Source organism: Falco cherrug, chromosome 9, assembly GCF_023634085.1.
Source record: "Falco cherrug isolate bFalChe1 chromosome 9, bFalChe1.pri, whole genome shotgun sequence".
Classification (NCBI taxonomy): Eukaryota; Metazoa; Chordata; class Aves; order Falconiformes; family Falconidae; genus Falco; species Falco cherrug.
The window spans coordinates 10,279,683-10,300,822 of NC_073705.1; the positions used below are offsets into that span (position 1 = coordinate 10,279,683).

Genomic DNA, 21,140 nt, shown 5'->3' on the forward strand with positions numbered 1-21,140 from the left:
TGAAAAGGGCAGTGATTTATCTGGAGGACAGAAGCCAGATAACTTTGCACCCCATGCTCTTAATCCATCTTCACCTTTTTCCTAAAAATGTTCCTTAATGTCTCAGGTGTGTAACATGTATCCTACTTGACCAATGTTATCCTTTCTCTATGTAGTTTGCATTTTGCATATTCCCTACTAAGATTATGGGGCCAAATTCAGCAGAGTGCAGGGGTTTGGGAGGGTTTTTTCCTCTTTTGTTTTTAGATTTGTGCAGGACATACATTTGACCCACTATACTGTTCTGTTCACTTTAACATAATTACATAGGTTTGAATGGCTTTGTCCTTTGCAGGCAGTTAGTGCTGAGTAATTGAGTTTTACTGTAAAAGAACGAATCCACAGGAGTGACTGGGAGCAGAGTTTGGGATGTGCTCTTGATATTCCCAGTCATGGCAAATATGCTATCATTTTGCAATGACTGAGGGAGAACCCGTTGCAATGGTCCTTAGAGTTCAGATTGTGGCGTTTGGTTCTACTTTTTCCTGAACTGATTAGTTCCAGTTTTCTCACAGAGGTATCTCTGTCAGATGGAGGATGGCAAGATGAGACTGTCTTACCTAGGAGAGACTGAAAGCAGAGTACAATTTGAAATGGTGATAATTGTTCTCTGCAATTACAGGAAACATTCTTCTGCCTCCCCAGCGGTACGAGTGGGGTCACTGGAGAGCTTTACTAACAGCTCAAGAAGGGAGTTAAGCCTTAAAGCTCAGTTTTACAGGTCTTGATCTAAGGTGTCAAGATTGTTCACATGCAGTCAGTCAAGTAACTTTATTTATGGAGCCCAGAAGCTGGCCTAAAGCTTATTTTTATTCTGGTTTTGTTTGTTTGTTTTTTTGTTATAATGGAATATTGCTCCTTTTCTGGTGTTCTTTAAAGAACTGTTGGTAAAAACACTGTTAAAAATGACAGAAACCCTTTCCCTCCCACCCTCCACTCCCTGAAATCATTGGAGTCAATCATAGTGGAATAAGCAAGACTGGAAATACGTGACTGTTCTTTTGTGATCTCTTTGGTCTGTGATATGAATGTGGTTGAGAAAAAAGCGAGTTTGCACACAGGGAAGGATGCTTCATATTTCAGTTTGTGAGTATGTCTCTTTAGTCTCTTGCTGACATACTTTGATTTGTAGGCTTATGGATGCAAAATAGACACACTTCTGTCTAAAGCCCAAAGCTAAAGCAAACCGAGAAATTATCTCATTATCAGGTGTTACAGATAATGCAGACTGAATGTGTGGAGCTGAATAAATAATGGACCATGCTGGTGTGAACTTTAGATTAGCCCCCTGAGAGTCAAAGGCTGTTTCTGCAGGGAAGATGTAGTATCAGCATATGTCACAAACTGGTGCCTGGAAGTTTCCTCCTAACTGTTGAGCCCCCCAGAGCTTTTTTTGGGGGGGGGTCGCTCTCTGGACTGCAGGTCCTCTGTATCCTGCAGGTCCAAGCTACAGCTTGCTCTGTGGGTGGAGAGAATTCCCAGTAATTCCCAGCCCAGTGCTTTCCTACCCGGTACAGCTGTCAGCCTGGGGCATTGCAGCTCTGGTGTGCAGACTGTGGGACTCTTGGGGTGGCTATGCTCAAGAATTTCTGCAGGAAACACGTTACAGATGGCCAGCAATCAGCCCTGGTGTGAGCTGAGCAACCAGCTCGGAGTGGCTCTCCCTCTCCCTTCGCAGGAGGCGCAGCAGGCAGGCGTGTTGGGTGGTAGGACCTTGTTTCACCTTGGAGTGGCTGTATTTCAGCACTCCTTGTAACAATGAGTAAAAGGGTGGTTTGTGGTACGAGTGGGCACTGCTGTGCTCCCCGCCCGTGCCTGCCTCGGCTGCTGGGTGCCCTTTGTGACCCATACACTTGTCTGCTTGACCAGACTTGTGGTAGTTTGGTTCAGGCTATGAAGGAAGTAAAGGTCTAGGCTGTGACTGGGTCATGAACTTCTCTAGTTGCAACCTGTTCTTTGAAAACCCACGCAGGAACAGGGTGACACGGTGAGCTTTGATGTATATGAGCTTGGAAACCGGAACACTGATCATGCGATTAACACATGAATAGCAGGTGGTCCTTCCAAGACTAATTTGGTCAAGGAACAAAGGAGGTTGTGGGTACAAGGAGTCTCATACTTACCTTTTCCATTGCACGTAATTTGACTGCGAGCCAACTGCTTTATTCCATAAATATGACAGCCTGAGTGAGCTTTTTTGAGCCCTCCCTGCTTAAGCAGCTGGGTGCAATGGTGGTGATCTCGCTTTGAGTTGGGACACCTCTCAAGGTTACTCCTTGAGGCTGAGAGACCCCTTAGCAACTGCACATCTGTGGTAAGTGACTGATACTGCGCATAACCTTGTATCACAGGGCATTAAATTTTTGTATTGGTAACTTTGAATCATTATTATATCCTCTGTGCAGTAAGTAATAGATTGAACCTTGCCACCGGACTTTGTTAAGCCTCACTTTTACAACATCTTACTTCAATAAAACCACTTTTGCGGCTACCTTTGGTGGTGGTTCTTTAAGCAGTCCAAGTCTGCTATGTGACACTCCTGCAGGGACAATTGAGCAAACAAGGGCTTCTGTGTTGTGGTTCATTGCTTTACTGCACAGACTTCCCATCAGCCCTCTGCAGCCAGGGTCAATAGTGCGTACCAAGGAAAAAGTACGTGTCCTTATTGAATCACGAAAAAAGTAACGTTTGCCAAATGCCCAAATATTCCTCGAGAGAGACCTTGGGGCCGAGTTGCTTAGAAGACAGTGGGAAGTGATTCTCCAGTCGTCTTTCACAAAGGTAGCCAAGTACCTACTGTCAGAGTGCCCTGAAGCTCCAGTCTGCAATGGCACACGAAGGTAGACAACCCCAAGGTTAAATAGTCGAGAAGGAGACCTCAAAGGGGCTATGAAGTTCAAAATACTCTGATTCTTGGTCACTGCCAGCACTTGGCCACCTTGCGGTGCTCGGGTGGTGTGATCCTACCAGCGCAGTGGGGGAAGTGAGCCCCCTTTAAAGTCATGCTGGCAAGGAAGAGGAATTAATTTTCAAATGATTTGTTTTATGATGTAATAATTTGAACATTTTAGATTTACATGAGTGGAGCAGCATTTGGCACCTTTACGGCACTTCTCAAAGCATTTTCCAACTGGAGCTAATTAAACCTCACGACATTCTCGGGAGATTGCAGAATAAGTAAGATCTTGGTAATGGTTCAGAATTTAAATTCAGTGGTTTTAAATCTGATATTTTTTTCAAAGCTTTTAGGATTACTTTGCCAAAATATTTTTTTCTCAAGGAGCTGAGATTCTAAAACTTTCTTACAAGCTCAAGGGGAGCCAAGTTACAACTGAGGGAGGGAGGAAGAGGCAGGCTAAACATCGTATTAAGTATATGCAAAGAATAAACTGGGTTGGTTTTTCCCCCCCATTTAGTTTAATTGAAAATCCTGGCATTTTTAATAAGGGGGGTGGGGTGGGTGGTAACAGGGGACGGTGAACTTCCTGCTTCAAGAGTCAAACAAATGGCTTATAATGATATTTGCCAGAAATATTTCATGCTGAGCAGGTACTTGTGAACTTCCCATTGGGGAAGTTTTTCTTCTGGAGTTTTTAATCTTCCCAAATTCATCAGTGCTGGGAGAGATGGATCAGGCTCCAAAATGCATTAAGTCTTCCCTTCTTACTGTCTAGATGGCTATAACTAGAATTTTTTAAATTTTCTATTTCATTCCTTCACACCGATTCCATCCCAAACAGCAAGAGCAGCTGGTTTGTTCCCTGTAATTTTAAAATTTTTTTCTTTCCATGTTTGGGCTTTAAATGCTACTGTTATGCTTACTGGGTTAAAAATGGCCTCAAGGGTAATTAAGAAAATACTAGAAATACTGATTTGGGGGAGTGTATCTGTGGGTCTGGACCCATGCTAACCCCTTTTTAGAACTTCCCCCATGAGTCCTGCTCACTCCAGAACTTTCCAGGTGTTTGAGCAATGGGGGCTCTGGCTGTGCTGCAGATGTAAGACCAGGGATGACAGTGATGGTATGTGCGGTGGCAAAGCTGCCTTGGCCTGTTGTTTAGCCTGTGAATGTGCGAACGAGACTGAAGCGCTGGAGTTTCACCTTGTTAACTCTTCAGAACATGACACCAGCTGGTGTTTTGGGTGCCTGTGAAATTCTGTATGAAACATGCCTCCTACATTAAACTTATTTTTTTAACATGTTGATGGATAGATTGATTGCTTGAGAAGAAAAAGGAAGATTTTTGTGTTATGATGCTGTTGGTGGTGTGATGTGGGGATGTCCTAAATCCTCCTCTGCTGTTTGCACGGGTGCAAATAGTCAGAGCAAGGGCATGGTCGAGGAGAATCAGGCTCTGTGTGGTTGTGCCTCAGAAGCAGCATCGAGAGTTGGGTGGAACACTTCTTTTTACATCCTTGAAGGGTCATTCACCAACAACTTATGAGAGGAGCCAGGAGCACAGCACAGCTGCTAGCTCCAGGGCTTTAACTCTGGTAAGCGGACTGTATTGCCCACCATGGGCATCTGAGTGACTGGAAGGAACTGTCACTTCGCATTGAGGTGCACCTTGATGAATTAGTAGAAGGTGCTGTCTTTCCTTATGTGGAGCTGAGCTTGCAGTGCAGAGCTGTATCGCTTCAGGACACAGTTATGATGCTTCCTAGGAGAATAAACAGGAATATTCCTACTGTGATGGACTTTGTAATTACTGTTATTCTTACGTGGGAAGTACTACAGTGATGTGCAGCAGCATAAAACCCTAAAATAGATGCTGGATGGGACTTGTTCTCCAGTGAGTGGCAAGGTCAGAGCCAGTGGAGGCACAGGCTTCAGAGAACCAGCACAGAGAGGACCCCTGAGACCTAGCTGGAGGTGACCTGGAGAAATATTTGTGTGGATAGAGCAGCCCCTGTCCCCATGCATGTAGGAGATGCTCCTTTCTGCAATCTCAACATAACAGCTGAAGACTCACAGTGGAGGGCTTGAAAGAAAGTGGAAGGAGGTTTCTGCAAGAGAATTATTTGGGCAAGGGTGGATATATTTTTCACTTTCAGTATTACATAGGAAACCATAAGCAACGCTCAAAAATATGGCTGGCACAGATGGCAAAGTTGGTTGAGTGTCAATAGGACAAGAGGAAATGGCCTCAAGTTGTGCCAGGGGAGGTTTAGATTGGGTATTAGAAAAATTTCTTCCCTGAAAGGGTTGTCAAGCACTGGAATGGGCTGCCCAGGGACAAGGTGGATTCACCATTCCTGGAAATGTTTAAAAAAAGCGCAGCTGCGGTGCTTGGCGACATAGTTTAGTGGTGGGCTGGGCAGTCCCGGGTTAAACAGTGGGACCTGATGAACTTAAAGGTCCTTTCCAGCCTAAATGGTTCTATGATTCTGTGAGTGCTGTGGAGTATTGGACTCAATGACAACTAAAGGCTCAGGAATGGCCTATATAAATGTGCATTTGCTATTATTGTTCTTTCTAAATATGTCTCTTGAGCCTTTGCTATCTCCTAGGGAAGAACCGTTTTTCCCAGTTCCTGGAGTGAGCTTTTACCCCAGGACCTCACCATGCCAGTGCCACTGACCCAGGCTGGGATGCTGGATGACCTGGTGCCCCAGCCAGGGGAGCAGCCTCGGGGTTCCTCGAAGGCAGGCTCTGTGCCCTGCCAGACACTCAGCTCACTCCCAGAGCCAGCTCCAAGGGCTGAGCTTTTTGCTTCCATCTGTACAGCTTTAGGATTGGGATTTCCATTTTCCATAACAAGCCAGCTGGGGGTGGCTTGTGGCCCAGTCTGCAGGTGTCAGTGGCAGAAAGGCACTGGAACCAGACTGGAGAAGGAGGAGAGACAAGTCCCTTACCTTAAAGGGCCCTACCTGGCTGAAAGCTCGCTGCAATTCTTCCCAGGGTTCTCATAAATCATTGGGTTTGTTCCTTTCCTTCCTGGGAAGATAGGAAACAGCGTTTACTACCAGTTGTGGAAAACAACACAGCACATTTGCTTTCAGGAACAGCTTTGGCTATTCTGGAGCCTCTAGCATGCACAGATAGCATACTGTTCCAGTGAAGACATTGCTGGAAAATATGAAGCCTTGTTATCTTTCTCCATTTTTATTTAGCCAAACAAGGTTTCCATAGCTCCTGGACAGCTCTGCTGCTGGGGAAAAAAAAAACCAAACACCCAACCAACTCGCATTTCTTCACCTGCCAACTCCCGGCACTAATTTTGTCTTCCTGCTTCAAAGCAGTCATCGTGCCCAGAAAATGTCAGTTCAAAGCGAAGTTTTGTCCAGTAATGAGCCAGTGAAAATTGTTTAGCGTAAGATCTTCTTGTACAGCTCTCAGAACTGTGCTTAGGTGAGAGCAGAGCTGGGCTGTCAGGGTCTGCTCTGAGCTCTCCAGTTGGGTGGCTTGAAATCAAGACTGCATGTGTGTTGCGCTTCAAGGCTAGGCTCCATGCTGGTTTACCATAGGAGTAGCTTTAAGTTAATGTAGATGAAAGGAGCATCCCTGCATCTCCCGCATCTTTCTCAAGCGATAAATTCATCTACTAGGGGAGCGGGAAAAGACGGTGTAGCTTGCCAAGGGCTGTACGAACACGATGCTTTGCTGAGCTGATGCATGTCGGGTTTTGGAGAGCCTCTTGCCCCACTGACCTCCACCCCACACTCCACTGTCTGCAGAGACTGTGCTCCAAAAATGTGTGATGTTCCCGCAACTGGGTAAGTGTGCAAAAGGGAGCTGCTCCTCTGCCGCTAGCTCTGCTCCTGCCAGCGCTCAGCCTTGTGACAGGGGCTGGAAGGGCTGCATCCTGACCTTGGATGCAGAAGGCTGTAGTAAATCACAGTCTCTAATGCATCCGAGAGCCAACTTTCCCCTGCATGGAAAATACTGTATGTAACACCAAGAGACAAATACCAAAGTCCTTAGCTGGTTCTTTAAAAAAAAAATAAAAATCTCCCATTGGCCCGGGTGAGAGTTTTGCCTGAGTAAGGACATCGAGATTATGCACGCTAATTAAATGAACGACCCATCCCTTCAGAGTCTGCTCTCTGCTGGGAATTCCCCTCTGAGTAACTTGCTCCCAGTGAGGAAAGGAGTTGCATGAAAAATTTCCCAGATGGTGAATCTGTTAGAGAAAATCACAATCTGTTTGTGGCTTTTTCAAACAAAAAAGAGCACAGGAGACACCACGGAATAAATTTGTTGTTGCAAACCATTTGCTCAGTAATGGGGAGAATTTAGATGGGCAAAGAGCTTTCTTTCAGAGGAGTCTTACCTCCCAGCTGCTAAAAATGAGCAATGATTTCAAAAATAAATTACAGCAATGTATATTTTAAAAGCCTGATGCGGTTGCTTTAATGATGCCTGTTCATTTATTCTGACATCAAGGGTGTCTGAAGCTGCCGGGGGACAGTGGCCTCATCCATGCAAAGCTCCCAAGGAACAATTGCAGCTGTGTGTACGCCCGGCTTTGTGTACCCGCCCTGCACAAAGGAGCTGTTTCACACAGAGCCGCCGTGTCCCGGCGAGTCTCCTGCCAGCATCCCGGGGCATGGGGACCCACGCAGCCCCAGGACCCCGGTCCACCCTACTGGGTGAGTGCAGGGCTGACCCTAACACTGTCTGTGAGTTGGGGCCAAAGCCAACCCCAGTCGGGGAGGGGGCTTGGGGGTGCAATGGAGCAGCCTTTGGCTGGCGAAAGGCATCTGGGCTGGGGCAGGCGTTGGTAGAGCCCGGCAGCGATCCCAGGCAGGTCCCTGGGATGGACGGGGCCGCCTCGTTGCAGGCTCAGCAGAAGGGAACACACGTGCCTGCCAGCCCCTTGGCAATCGCTGTGCGGAGTGGGAGTGCGGTGAGGTGCCAGGCTGTGCCCGGGGGGCTGTGGGCTGCTGTTCCTTCCTGCCAGCCTCGCTGGAAGGGGACGTTGCCTGGGGAGGGGACCAGTGGGTGGATGGCATTGGGGACCACTTGGATCCCTGCTTCACCTGTCAGAGCCCGAGACACCACTTCACTGCATGCAGCCTGGCTTTGCTGCATTACTGATGTTGCCTGGACACATTGCACTTAGAATCTGAATTTCATAAAAAGCCCTAAGCCAAGAAAAATTCTTCCAAGTTTCTTTTTAATTTAAACTTCAAATACACACTGCTTAATAGTTTCTTGGAAACACAGTTGCTTTGCAGTTACGTGCAATGTAGGCACTGTTACTTCCTTCTTTTCCATGTGACGCTGACTGCAAACGGTCTGGTGGCAAACATGAAACCTGCCGTTGTGCAATGCAGCGGGGCTGGGGCCGAGGCAGGCGAGTGAGGAGCAGCACGCGCAGCTAAAACGGGCTGAACTCGAAACATAAAGTTTTCTTAGCCAAACTGATGGTGAATTCTTGCGTACATTGATGTGATCAGCCCGTATCTTTTTAATAACTTCATCCTTATTGCTAAGAATTACATAAACGTGTGCTTCGGTTTTGCAGGGTTTGGTTTAGGAGAGATTTATGTGCCTTCAGGATCTGTACAACTTGCTGAGCTTCAAGGACTGAGGGTCCATCACGAGGCACAACGGGGACTTGCACGCAGTTCTCCTGTCCTCCAGCCTTTCCTAATGAACCAAGCTGGTAGTGCTGATTTGCCAACAGATTTCCTATTTACTGTTCACCAGAGCATCAGTTGTGACAAATAAACAGAAGAAGGCAGCATTTCACTGAAAGCATTTTATGTACTGATTAAGACACTATACGAAGAGAGCTCCTCTGGGTACACGGCAAGGCTTGATTGCAAAGTAGCTATTGCAGTGCTTAGAGGGGCTGCTCTTAGGGCTTTGCAGCGCTAGCCAGGTCAAAAAAACCACATAAATACACATATTTCTGCAATCTGGCTGTTGAAAGCCAGGGGAGTGCATTCCTCTTTACGATAGCAGGGGGGTGGTTTCCACAGAGATTGTTTGTTTAAATTATGCCTATATTCACACACTGCGAATGCCTTCAGAACGGGATGAATGCGGTGCCTGGTTTGGAGAAACACAGGATAATTTTTATGATCAGTAACGACATGATAGCAATGAGCTACAATACAGGCAAGCAAATTTCACGCTTCGAGGACTGTAACTGCTTGCCAGGGAGGGCAGGAGGGGACTGATGCTGCTTTTTCCATTCTTAGGGAATGGTGGGCATGCATGAAAGGGCTATAGGATTTTTTGTCTCTTCCTTTAAAGCATCAAGCACCAACAAAGAACAGAAGCAAGAACCAAGACCTGAAACCTGGTTATAGCTCGGGAGAAACGTCTAGTTCTGCTGGAGTCAATGGCAAATTCTCAGTGCTTTCAACGAGGTCAGGATTTCACCTTGTGTTCTTCTCAAACAAAACTGCCTGTTCTTGGGGAAATAAATAAAACATTTGAAAGCGATGCTCATAAGGTCAAGTTGCAATGTGCATACGTACAGAAGATGTACATTGCTTTGTGTCAGCGTGTAGCACAAGAAATATGAGGCCAAATCCTGAAGTCCCTCATTTCAGGTCACTGCTGTGGGTTTTTTCTGAGGCTGACTTTGCTGCCGCTGCTGTAGCTCTGGCGTTGCTGCCTTGCTTCCCGGCTTGCACAGAAACACCCTGCTGCCTTTGGGAGCAGCGCGTGGACGGGGCCATCAGGAGGAAGATGGTTTTGCTTTTCCTATGTGAATGGCAAGCACAAGGGGTTGCATTGAGCCGGGAGTGCAAGCTGCACCTCTTTGAGGGGGGGTGTCCAGAATCCCCCAGCATAAGTGTGCGGGGCCAAGCCCTGTGGCTCAGCCCTTTTGAAGAAGCCACCCCACTGCTGCCGGTGGGCGAATGCACTCATCACCCTCAGCTTGTGCTTCACGGCAGTGGACACGGTGCAGTGAAACCACCGAGGACAGAGGTGGGCCGTGGCCAGGTTTGTTTGCAGCCTGCCTGTGACCTTGAACATCATTTACATCCTTCCAGCGCATGATTTGGGGGAGAAAGCAAGGGGCGGGGGCGGGGGCACAGCATCGAAACGTTTGTTCAGCAATTGTTGCAAAAAAAAAAAAAAAGAAAACTTGCTTCAATCTGCAAAGATGCCAACTGAATTTTGTTTTGTTTTGGTATTTTGGAGGCAAGCCAAAAGCAGGATGTTGTGAAGTCTTCAGCAGCTACTGCCTGCTTGTTCCATACCAAGCATAACTTTGTATATATTTTTATCGTCAAACTCGGTCCCACGCATCTTGATGCGCAAACAAGAGCCCTGGCTGCAGGGCTGCTCTTCCAGGGTGCTGGAGGGATCAGAGCCCTTTTCCTTGGCTGGTATCTTAAGCGAGAGTTTCAGGAGCTGGCCTGCAAAGGTAGCTTTTTTTTTTCCCTGCCAGCTGCTAAGAGGAATAGCAAGGGGTTGTTTTCATTGGAGAGGGAAAGGAAAACAAGTTCTGCACCCGTTGGCGTCCCTGCTCCCCGGTCTCAGTCCAGGGGACATTTCAGCATGGTCCTGCCTGCAATTCTGCAAAGGTCGCAGTGGATTTAGGGTATTACTTTTTACACTTCACGTGGGGAAGAGGCACGTTTCTGCTTTGTCAGCAGAAGGGCCCTTCTCTCCCTCGCACAATAGAAAGCCGCCGGGTATAAATAGCCTTTCAAGCCTGTCACCTCGGTGACTTTAATGGCGATGCCCTGATTTAAGCCCTGCTTCCAGAAGATGCTTCAGGTGTGTGCTCTCCCCACGGGACCGAGCACGCATTGAAATTAAACGCCTGTTTAAGAGTCCGTAAGCAGCGACATGCTAAGCCCATGGTTTAGTGCTTTCCAGGGCTGAGACCGGTGCGGGGAGGGGAGAACCAAGGCTGTTGTTGCTGTTGAAGCACTACAACTGTTGCCTTCACAAAGGATCAGTGCTCAGAACAGGGAGACATCTTAAGAGTGTCTGACAAATATATGTACATTCGGGGACCGCGAGCCTTGAATTCATAATACGGTGAAAGGTATTGAACATGACAGAGCTCCGCAGAGGATAAAGCCGGTGCTATACCTGCCTGCCTCAGCAGGACGGGCTCGAACAAGCTCCTGGCATCTCCGGGGGGGGATGGCAGCTGCTAGCGGGGGGCAGGATGGGTGCTCAGCACCCAGTGGGCACAGGGGGGATGGGTGCTCTCTCCTGTCCCCCTTGGTCATCTCCTGCCTCTTCATGGAGAGCTTCACAGCTCACTTTCGTCAGTGTTTTCCAGCGCTGACCGCATCGCAGCCCCAGTATCACCTGGGGTCAGTAACCGTTATTAATTTAATAATAATAATTAAATGCTTTATCTCCAAACATTTAACGTGCGGGCTGGGCTGGGTGCAGAAGCCCAACCCAAGGAGACCTGTGTCATGAAAAGCTGGCCAGAAGCACCGTGATGGGGTGGCCCAGTCCCACCTCTTCCCTCACCCCTTTGCCCTGCCTGCATCCCATTGCCCCTTTGTTCCTAAGAAAAGCATCCGAGGTGACTATGGATGCCTTTTTAAATGCTCATCGTCACATTATCCATCAGATACATATTTACAATCATTCATTAAATTAGGATGTACGTTTCATTCTTCTTTCTTAGAATATTAATGCCTACTCCTGGCTGAAATGCCATATGAATATTCATTAAAAAATCAATCAATTCCTGTGCCAGGAATGATGTCATTTGAGCAATAACTGAAGCAGTAATCGAGCATGCTATGAAAAAACGATGAATGCCATCAGATCTAATGTTTATTGAACTCCGTGTGGGTAAATCACAGTAGGTTTTTTTCCATGCTGTTGTGTGCATTAACTGGTGCTCCAGTTCCTCCTGCCTGGTGCCAGTGAGCCCAGCCCAGCCCGGCCAGGAGCGGGAAGCACCTCAGAGCAGGTACGAGACATCCCACGGCAATGGATGAGTCTGGGGGCCGGGCGGGCCGTCACATTGCTGCAGAGCTCCTAATGAAGAGCGGATTAGAGATTTGTCTTATCACAATGGGAAACAAAAGCTCTCAAAACTGTTGTGGGAAAACTGGAAAATTAATAGGCTGAAGTCTTCTTTCCAATAGATCTTGGGCTGGTGAAGCTCTTTCTCATCACTTAGAGCATTGTCCTGAGGGAGTTGAAGGGATGGCTTTTCTTGGGTTGTCCTCTGTTTCTAACAGTGGAGCTACCTGGGCAAATACAGAATAAAGATTAACGATGCACTTTTGGAGGGATCATTCTGTTTCCTCGAATCAAGACTTTCTCACCGATAGCAAAGGAGCCACACCAGTGCACAGGCTCTGAGTGTGGCTCCCGTGATAAGATCACGCTCTGGTGGTGTGGGAAACATTAAGAGTTTTGGCTTGACTTAAGCAGCAAGAGTCGCTCTGGAAATCTTTTGTGTGCGATGCACCAACCTTCTAAGAGAGGTCACTGTCAGGAGCTGCTTTTTGCCATAGCTGCCATTTTAAAATCCTCCATCAGGTCTGCAGAAAAAATTCCATGGAGCATTTGTCCTGGGAGGAAGTTGGTTTAATTGTAACTAAATGTATTTTCAAAGATTGTTAGATGAGATTTTCACCCAAAGAAATCTACATTTTTCCTTTGTATTTCACTGAGGTAGGAGAAGGAGGCATCGAAGTGCAACAAATTTTTCTTCTTTTATTTTTTCCTCCTCCTGATTTCTGCCAAAAGAGATACTAAAATAGCCTGAGTTTAAAAAATGAGCAAAACCTTGCTTGGCACTGACAGCCCACCATCAGTTCTGTTCTGCCGGGAGCAGCATGCGCTCCTGGCTGCATCCACAGTGCTTCAGGGGCTGCTGCGTGTGCTCAGCTTATTCCTCGCAGGAGTTCAGCCCTGGGAGTGACCAGAGCACTAAGAGGCTCCTCCAGAGCACCAAGGAGAATTAAAATGTATTTTCTGATGGGACTCGGGGGTGCTGGAGTCATTCTTGCTAGGTGATGAGATGCCACATTTCCAAAGAGCAGAAAATCTAGACACAATTGTCTCCTCAAAATCTCTCTGTGTTATGCTGGATGCTCCTGATTTGGCAGTGCAGAGGTCAGGTACAGCACGGCTGCCCGGGAGGAACGCCTGGGAGGAATGCCAGTGTGGCCACCGTGCCACCAGCAGCTCTGGAGTGCAGTGGTGGGCTCGGCGAGCTGCCATCGGATGAGCCCAGCAGGCAAATAGCTGGCTCCTCTTGTTTTCCTGAGTATTTGGGGGGGTGTGTGCCACGTTTGATTGTAATTTACACCCAGCCAGCCCCTGCAGAGCATCCTCTACCTATATTGTTATGTGTGAAAGGCACCTCGTGGTGCAGGGCATCTTTCCCATTCGTCATTTCCCTGCCCTGTGTGTCTTGCAGCTGAAAGGCAGATGTTTGATCCTATAATTTGCTGGGCACTTCCCAGTTCCCACGCTCTCCTCTCCTGGGAGAGGCTGGGCTGAGCGGGCAGAGGAGGTGGCAAAGGAGCTGACAGTTGGGCGCTCTTCTCTCAGGACATTCTCACAGCATGTTGGAGCTAAATTTTTAGGAAATTTCACAGTCATAAGACATTCAGATTCTTACTCTGAGTTATCACTTGATCGTTCAGAAGATCACCTTGATCACTCAGAATAAAAATCCAGACTATCCCATGTCCAGCAGCACTGTTTCAGGAGAGAACCCAGAGCTGCGGGGAGGCAGGGCTGCTCCAGCCCCTCTTCCCACTCTATCCTCACTGGCCCTCACTGGAGAAGACTGGTTTAGCTGTCCATATGCTAACATTAATAGGCAAAATTTTCAGTGGGTGTCAGTGTGGCTGTTAGCCTATTTCCAGTGGTGAAGGAGCCGCTTCCCAGTGGTACCTGCCGGTGACACCAGTCCCAGGGCTCCCGGCATAGCAGGAGCGGGGCTTGCTGCCCTGAGAGCCAGAGATGCCCACCTCCACCTCCAGCACCAATGCATGGATCCTGGCTCTGACCGCAGAAACTTGCTGCATCAGCCCCGTCACAGATGCTTCAACCCAAGATGTTCTGCTACGGAAAGGAAGGGGAAACCCAGAGCGATTATGCCAGTCTCATTTACGCACCTAGCTTAGAAAAATTAAATGCCTGACTTGGTCTCGAGCAGTTTCACACTCTTATTGAGGGCGTCATCATCTCCTGCAGAGCAGAAATGCAGCCACCTCGTCCCCTTTCCACCTGGCGAGAGTTATTTGCCCCTCCAAGGGTGACCGAGCTCCTTGATGTAAGGCATCTTGCTTGTGTTTCTGTGCATCTAAATCCCAACATGGTGTGGGCTGTAAGAGCATCTCTAGGGAGAGGCTGAACACATTTATCTGCTTAGCTGTCAACTGAGTGGTCAACTTTAAATTAATTCAAATGATTATCCAAGAAGGGCTTTGAAAAAGCGATGGTTGTATCAAAGAAATGAGCCATACTATGTGAGAAGCCTGAGATAGTCTACAGGGAGTTTTGGTTTGAGATACGTCCCAGTCAGTCCTGTGCTGGCAGAGTGTGTACTCACACAGCCAAGTGAAAGGTGATGCATCTGGGGAGCAGAAACCATGGGCACACCAGAAAGGGAAAGCAGTCAGCCAGAGAAGGGCTTGTACAGTCCCGTGAACTGTGCCAGTTCAAGTTCAATACAATTTCTGAGCAGTAAAGGCAATTAAATATCAAGATTATTTACAAAAAGAGGTTCTATCCTCCAACACGTTGAGTCTTGCAGATGAATGTAGATATTTTTCTGAAAAAATTATTTTAATGCTGCTCCTGAGAAAACATTCTGCAGCCTGTGTCTGGGGAGGTGGGGAACCTTCCTGCAGCAGAACTGGCAACTTCAGCTACGCCAGGGCATTTAGTACCTGCCCATGGATTAACCCAGCCAGAGCAAAAATGCCTCCTGGGACTGGGTTTTCCCTTCTGCTTGCACACTCACCACACCTTTCCATGATAAATAGCTATTCAAACAGGCCAACACTGTGTTATTTTTGTTGCTGTCCCACTCTCACCTCGTGGGACCCAGCTGGAAACAAGCGGTGCCATCCCTTCTGGAGCAATTCTCATGGCAGGATCTGAAGGACTTCTCTGTTTACAAACGAGTAAAGCCATTTTACATGCAACCTTGTCCCAGTTTAGTTAGGACAACACGACCACCTTGGAGACACTCTCATTTCTGTTTGTTTTAACATATTCCTAATCATTTTAACGTAAACCGAATAAGCCTGGTTGTAGTTGAAGTAGCACCGTTTGCACCGTGACAACTGTGTGGCATAGGGTGATGCCCGAGCCTTGCGTAAAGAATGTAAAGATCTCAGAACTTTATTTATTTATACAAAATAACAACGCTAACATCCGATTCCATCACATGGGCTCGCTCAGAGCAATGTCATATCCCATGAGCGGCTTCGTCGTGTTGCTGGGGATGCTGATGTGGGAAAGCCCTGCCCAGAGGAGTGAGGTGGCAGAGGCTGTAGCGGTGTTTCCCATTTTCTGGTTGGCATGACGTGAGCTGGAGCCGACAGAGGGTTGGGATAACTGGGGCTGTCACCCCACGCTCAAAGCTGGAAAGGAGAATAGCTGGCAGAGAAAAAATAACTGGGCTGAACAGGCACCAAGGACAACAAGTGAAAGGCTTCCTTGGCCAAAAAATTGTCTTCCTGGGTCCTGCAGCTTTGGCTGAGCAAAGATTTCAGGGACTGGTCCCAATATGCAGTGTTGGCACCCCGTCCCTCCTCCAGTATGATGGGTGACTGGAGGGCGCAGCGAACACGCCACTTGTCATCCCATCATGTCCCATCACGCCTGGCAATTGCAATTACTAATGTTACAAGTGGGCTGCGATGGCAGTTATCTGCCAGGGTCATGGTCTGGTTCAGAGAGCTCAGACACCGTCAAAATGCCAATTCTGAGCCCTGGGCCTCCCAGGAGATCTCTGCGGGGCTGACATGAAAACATTGCTGGGCTGGAATGAGACCCTCCGTGACCCAGGAGAGATTTACTGCAGCAGGGTTAAAGCTTTCCCAGTGAAATACATGCCGGCAAGGCTCCCTAATGGGAGCAGAGTGTAATTCTGGAGTGGGAAGTGAAATGAAGACACCACAAAGCGGTCAAGGAGCAGAGGGAGCAAGAGACTAACGAGGCAGAGCCAGCAGATAAATTCCCGGGATGGTCACAGGTTGTCATTTAACCTCTTTATCTCCATTTTCCAAAGGGAAAGGCAGGTGGAATATCTGCCTTCAGACCCGTTTTGAGCTTCATGGCTGAGAGGTGTGTTTCTAGGCAGTTCCTGCTCTGTATGGCCAGAACCCATGTATCCTCCCACACCACTGGGCTCTGCTACGCTGATTGCAGCAAATCCCCCAAGGAACCAACCCTTTCCTCACTTACGGTGTTTTAATTGTCTACAAGGACATTAAAGATTGTCTCTATTCTTGCAGGCTGGAGCACAACAAGCAAAACTCATCATGTGGTGAAGTCCACTTGGTGGGTACGATGAGGAGAGGAAAAGGCAAATCCCTTTGCCATAAGTATGTAAATGAGGGTTTGTGATACCTTTATTTTTTTTTTTTTTGGTCATTTGCTGCTATTCATGATGGTATGTTAATCCCAATAAACTTTATATGGCTGTAATATAGCTGCTGTGTCATCTCCTCTCTCCTATGAATACCAATTACACTGAAGTGTTAGCTAAATGTACCATCAAAGTAAAGGTTTCTGGTAGCGAGTAATTTTACCAGCTTGCCTTGTAGTTCACAGCACAGCACAAATAGTAGTTGCATGTGTTAGGCTGGGTAGATAATACTGCTTCTACCTACAAAGGAAACTTTTGTCCCAGTTACAAAAATTCATCTTAATATGACAGCTGATCTGCTTTGCAAAGTCCTCTGAAGGATTGCTGCCGAAAAATGAGTCTTTCAAGGCAGACTTTAATTTTTGCATTTTTTCCAGCATCCTTTTCCAGCCCGGAGCTGGGACGTGGTGATTCCCGCAGCCGCAGAGTGCCGGGGAGCAGGCCAGCCTGGCTGGTGGCAACCTCGGCCCTAGCACCGGCCACCCCGGCAGCGGCGCCTCTGGAGGTAGGAAGATGAGGAAGACCTTGCAGGTCTTGTTCATGACTTAGTTTGCTGGAAAGTCGCGTCTGCACAAAATAAATTTGTCCTCTGGTTTCTGCAGAGCTTGGTGCAGCAGTGCTTTGCCGTGGGCTCCCTGACAGCTGGGACGCTGGTACCCAGCCAGGCCGGCTCCCTTGCACAGGCATTCAGAAATACGACTGGAAAGCAAGATGCAAAGCGTATTTGAACCATCTTCAGCGTCCTCAAAACCCAGAATTTGCAGAAGGAACAAAACCTCTAACGCTTTGCAGGCAACAGCTAACGTATAACTGAAAAGCTGCAGCCAGGAAGGGTTAAACGGACGTGGGATACTGCGGGATTGTTTCTTCTGCCTGGGTAAACTACTGTTCTGCTGGAAAAAAAAAAAAGAAAAAGTTAGCTTTTCTCCTGCAAGAATGTAAATGTTGGGTATTTTATCAAGTGATTTCTTCAGCCCTCAAGCCATTCTTCAATTTGAAATGCTAGTTTAAAAAAAATGCAGGGAAGAGAGAGAAAGAAAGAAAATATTTTCATCAGCCTAAGAACACTTTGCAGACATTATGGAAAATGTTGCCTATTTTGTTTCCTCTAGTCAGTGAACCAATCTTTTGCATTAAAATCAGCATAGTAGTAAATAAACATGTTTTCTCTAGCCCTGGAGCCATTCTGAGACATCAAATGGTACTTAAGAAATGTTTCTTTCTCCATCACAGAACATTTTTACAATGTCCATGGCTGAAGGGAGGGAAGAGGCTCTCCCGGCTGAAGCATTAGCCGCCTTTCTGCTCTCCGTGAGTGGGGGGAGGCCCTGGGCAGAGCTCGGATTTTCTGTCCCACTGAAGCACTTGGGAAGAACAGGAGTTTCCCAACTGTGCAGCATCTCCCAGCTGCCTGTGGATGCAGCTGGGTTTCCCCTGGAGCTCGGAGAGGTGCCGGTGGCTTCCCAAATCCACGCCACCGACTCCCATCCCTGCACCGAGCCCGAGCTCTGCTGGAAAACCTGGGCAGCCAGTGGAGCGTCACTGGGGTCATGTCCCCGCATCCTCTGTGAGATGGGGATGCTCCAGTGTGGGCTGTGGTCCCTCAAGGAGGGACAAGGGGAGAGCGCTGGCCATCCCCATGGGGATGCTCGCCCTGAGGAGCAGCGCTGCAGCCCTATGAGCTGGATGCAATGGTCCAGCCGGGGACACACGGGGCACCCCCAATGAGAGGGGGAACTCCTGCAGGAAATATTCCACGTTTTTGTGCCGGAAGGGAGCTCAGCGGCTCCACTCTGCCCAGAAAGTGGCTAAATGGGCCCCCAGTGCCCCACTCCTGGGCGGGTGTCCACGTGGGTGCTGAGGCGTTTGTAGCATCGCGTTGAGATGCTTCAATGATAAACGAGGGAGGGGAGCTGGGAACAGCGCGTGTTGCGGGCAGTGTGATCCCGTTCCCTCAGAATTTTGGGACATATTTCTTATGCATCATTTCTAAAAAAAAAAACAAACCCCAGCCGATTTTATCTTGTGCAGCAAAGAAAATGTGTTTGTCCTGACCTGACACTGTTTTTTAAAGTGTCAAGTGCTAATGAAATTCCTCAGCCTTGAGCAGATCTAGGCATCCAATGTTGATTTTTAAAATATGGGGATATTTTGCTGCAGATTTTAAGGCAGCCTCGAAATGATAAATGTTTGGGAGTGTGAGAGAAACTTCCAGATTCAAAGAAGTTCTGACACAATCTTGCATGCAAAACAGACAGAAAGAGGCTCATGCTTTAAAGAGGTTTTTTGTTATTCCTTTGAAATTTATTTAGAAGACGTAGGGCTAACACTGCGCATTTTAATCATGCAAATAGGTTTGCTGATTTTAATATTTTGGGCTTAAAGAAGCAACAAAGCGAAATGACTTTTTTTTTTTTTTTTTTTTTTGAAGCTGGAAGATGAAATTTGGAATGGAAATTTGCCTGCAAGTCTCGAGCAGTTCCACCTCAGATAACTCCGCTTTTGTCTGTGACACTGAAAAAAGGCTTTTGCCTGCAGGAGGAAGGTAGGGAAGGCGGGAGTGGAGCTGGAGCAGCCCGGGAATCTCGGGCTCTGCACTTTTGCTGGATTTGCTGGGTTCATCTTCCTCTGCCACTAAAATCCGGGCTGCGAGACCCCCGCAAACCAACCCCCCGCAGGCCAGGTTTTGCTGGGGGTGGGAGCTCTGTGCCCCTGTGGGCTTCCCCTTGAGCTCGCCATGGGCCGTGGGTGTGCAGCATCGCTGCTGGCCTGTCTCCTTGTCCACTTGGAGCGGTTACACCTCCCGAACAGCACCCGTCACCCTGGCCCCTCGCCCACCCCCTCCCTGAGCACGGCAGCTCCTGCACGTGGTGGCTGCAAGGAGCATCCCTTGGGATGCAGAATCCCTTGGGATGCAGCCAGTGGGATGCAGGGATGCCCTGGCCCCACAGAGCCGAACCCTCACCCACGTGCAGGGCTCAACACGTGCACCGATGTTTCTAAAATCAGGGTGGAAATGAGCAAAGGGTGGCAGGGCTGGCGTCTGCGATGGCACAGGCGGTGGGAGACGGCAACGGGACGGGTGTGGGTGGCCAGAGCTCATTAATTAGGGGAATAAATGAGATAACGGGCTGAGAAACCACTGGGTTGGCTTCAAGGAAGAGCTGCAGGAGCGGGAGGTGGCTCAGCGGGGTGGCCTGGGACACGGCTGGGGACACAGCCAGGGACACACCAGCATCTCCCAGCAGATCCCACAGGATTCCCTTTGCACAGGGCAGCAGCCCCAGGAGGGACCCTCCGCCAGGTCCCACGGGAGGGGAGGGGGGGGCAGGAGGAGGGAGCAGCACCCCCGGGGGGGTGCAGCCCAGGGGGGCCAGCAGCCCCCACAGGCCCCTGGGGGTCGTCCTATAGGAATGGGGTGTCCTATGGGAAATTAAATAAAACAAAATGAAAAAAAGTGAAATAAAGAATAAAATAAGCAGGCGGTTGGCAGCTGGCCTAGGTGGTCATTGTAGGGCCCTTCCAAGTGGGCTGTGCTACTTAAAAATAATGAAATAAAAATTTGAATGGAGGAAATGTAAGAAAGAAATAAGAAATGAATAAAAAAAAAGAAATGATGCAATGAAAAAATTAAACCGATAAAATATAATAAAGGTAAAAAAAAAAGATAAAATGAAAAATGATACAATGAAATAAAAATAAAAGATTAGAAAGCAAAAAATAAATAAAAATAGGAATGAAAAGATGAAATAATCAAATGAGACAAAACATAAACCAATAAAACAACAACGAAATAAAATCAAGTTAAATAAAATAGAATAGAATAAAATAAAATAAAATAGAATTAAAAAATCAAATAACATGAAATAGAATAGGACAGAGTGAAATAAATACAATAGGATAGAATAAAATAAAATGAACTAAAATAGAACAGGATAGAATAGAATAGAATAAAATAATAGAATAGAATAAAATAAAATGAACTAGACTGGAATAGGATAGAATAGAATAGAATAAAATAATAGAATAGAATAAAATAAAATTAAATAGAACATAATAGAATAGAACAGAGTAGAATAAAATAGTAGAATATAATAAAATGAACTAGACTAGAATAAGATAGAATAGAATAGAATAATAGAATAGAATAGAATAGAATAAAATAAAATTAACTAGGCTAGAATAGGCTAGAATAGAATAGAATAAAATAATAGAGTGAAATAATATAATAGAATGAAATAAAATGAACCAGAATAGAATAGGATAGAATAGAATGGAATAAAATTAAATGAACTAGACTAGAATAGATTAAAATCATAAAACAAAATAGAATAGAATAAACCAGAATAGAATAGAATAAACCAGAATAGAATAAAATAAATTAAAATAAATTTAAACAGAATAAAACAGATTAAAATAGATTAAAATAAGGTGGAATGAAGGAGCGAAGCGCGCCCTGCCGTGCCGTGCCCGGCCCCGCCGCCGGCCCGGGGGTGCCCGCTCGGGTCCCGCCCCCCGCGGTCCCTCCCCCCGCCGGGCCGGGGGCGGCGGGCGGTGGCGGGAGGTGGGGCCGGTGTCCGCCCCGCG

The 21,140-nt window shown here is 47.4% G+C and overlaps 1 long non-coding RNA gene across 2 annotated transcripts; it reads left to right on the forward strand.

Annotated features, from left to right (window-relative positions):
• The first annotated feature begins 34 nt into the window (after positions 1-34).
• LOC114016643 (uncharacterized) lies at positions 35-20,182 on the forward strand. 2 transcript variants are annotated; one of them, XR_003561234.2, is made up of 5 exons: positions 35-9,363; positions 16,420-16,509; positions 16,931-17,058; positions 17,156-17,430; positions 18,985-20,182. It is a non-coding gene; the product is annotated as an uncharacterized LOC114016643 (long non-coding RNA). The 2 variants fall into 2 exon arrangements; XR_008733815.1 differs by lacking the exon at positions 18,985-20,182 and having other exon boundaries at positions 16,931-18,109.
• Positions 20,183-21,140: the final 958 nt, after the last annotated feature.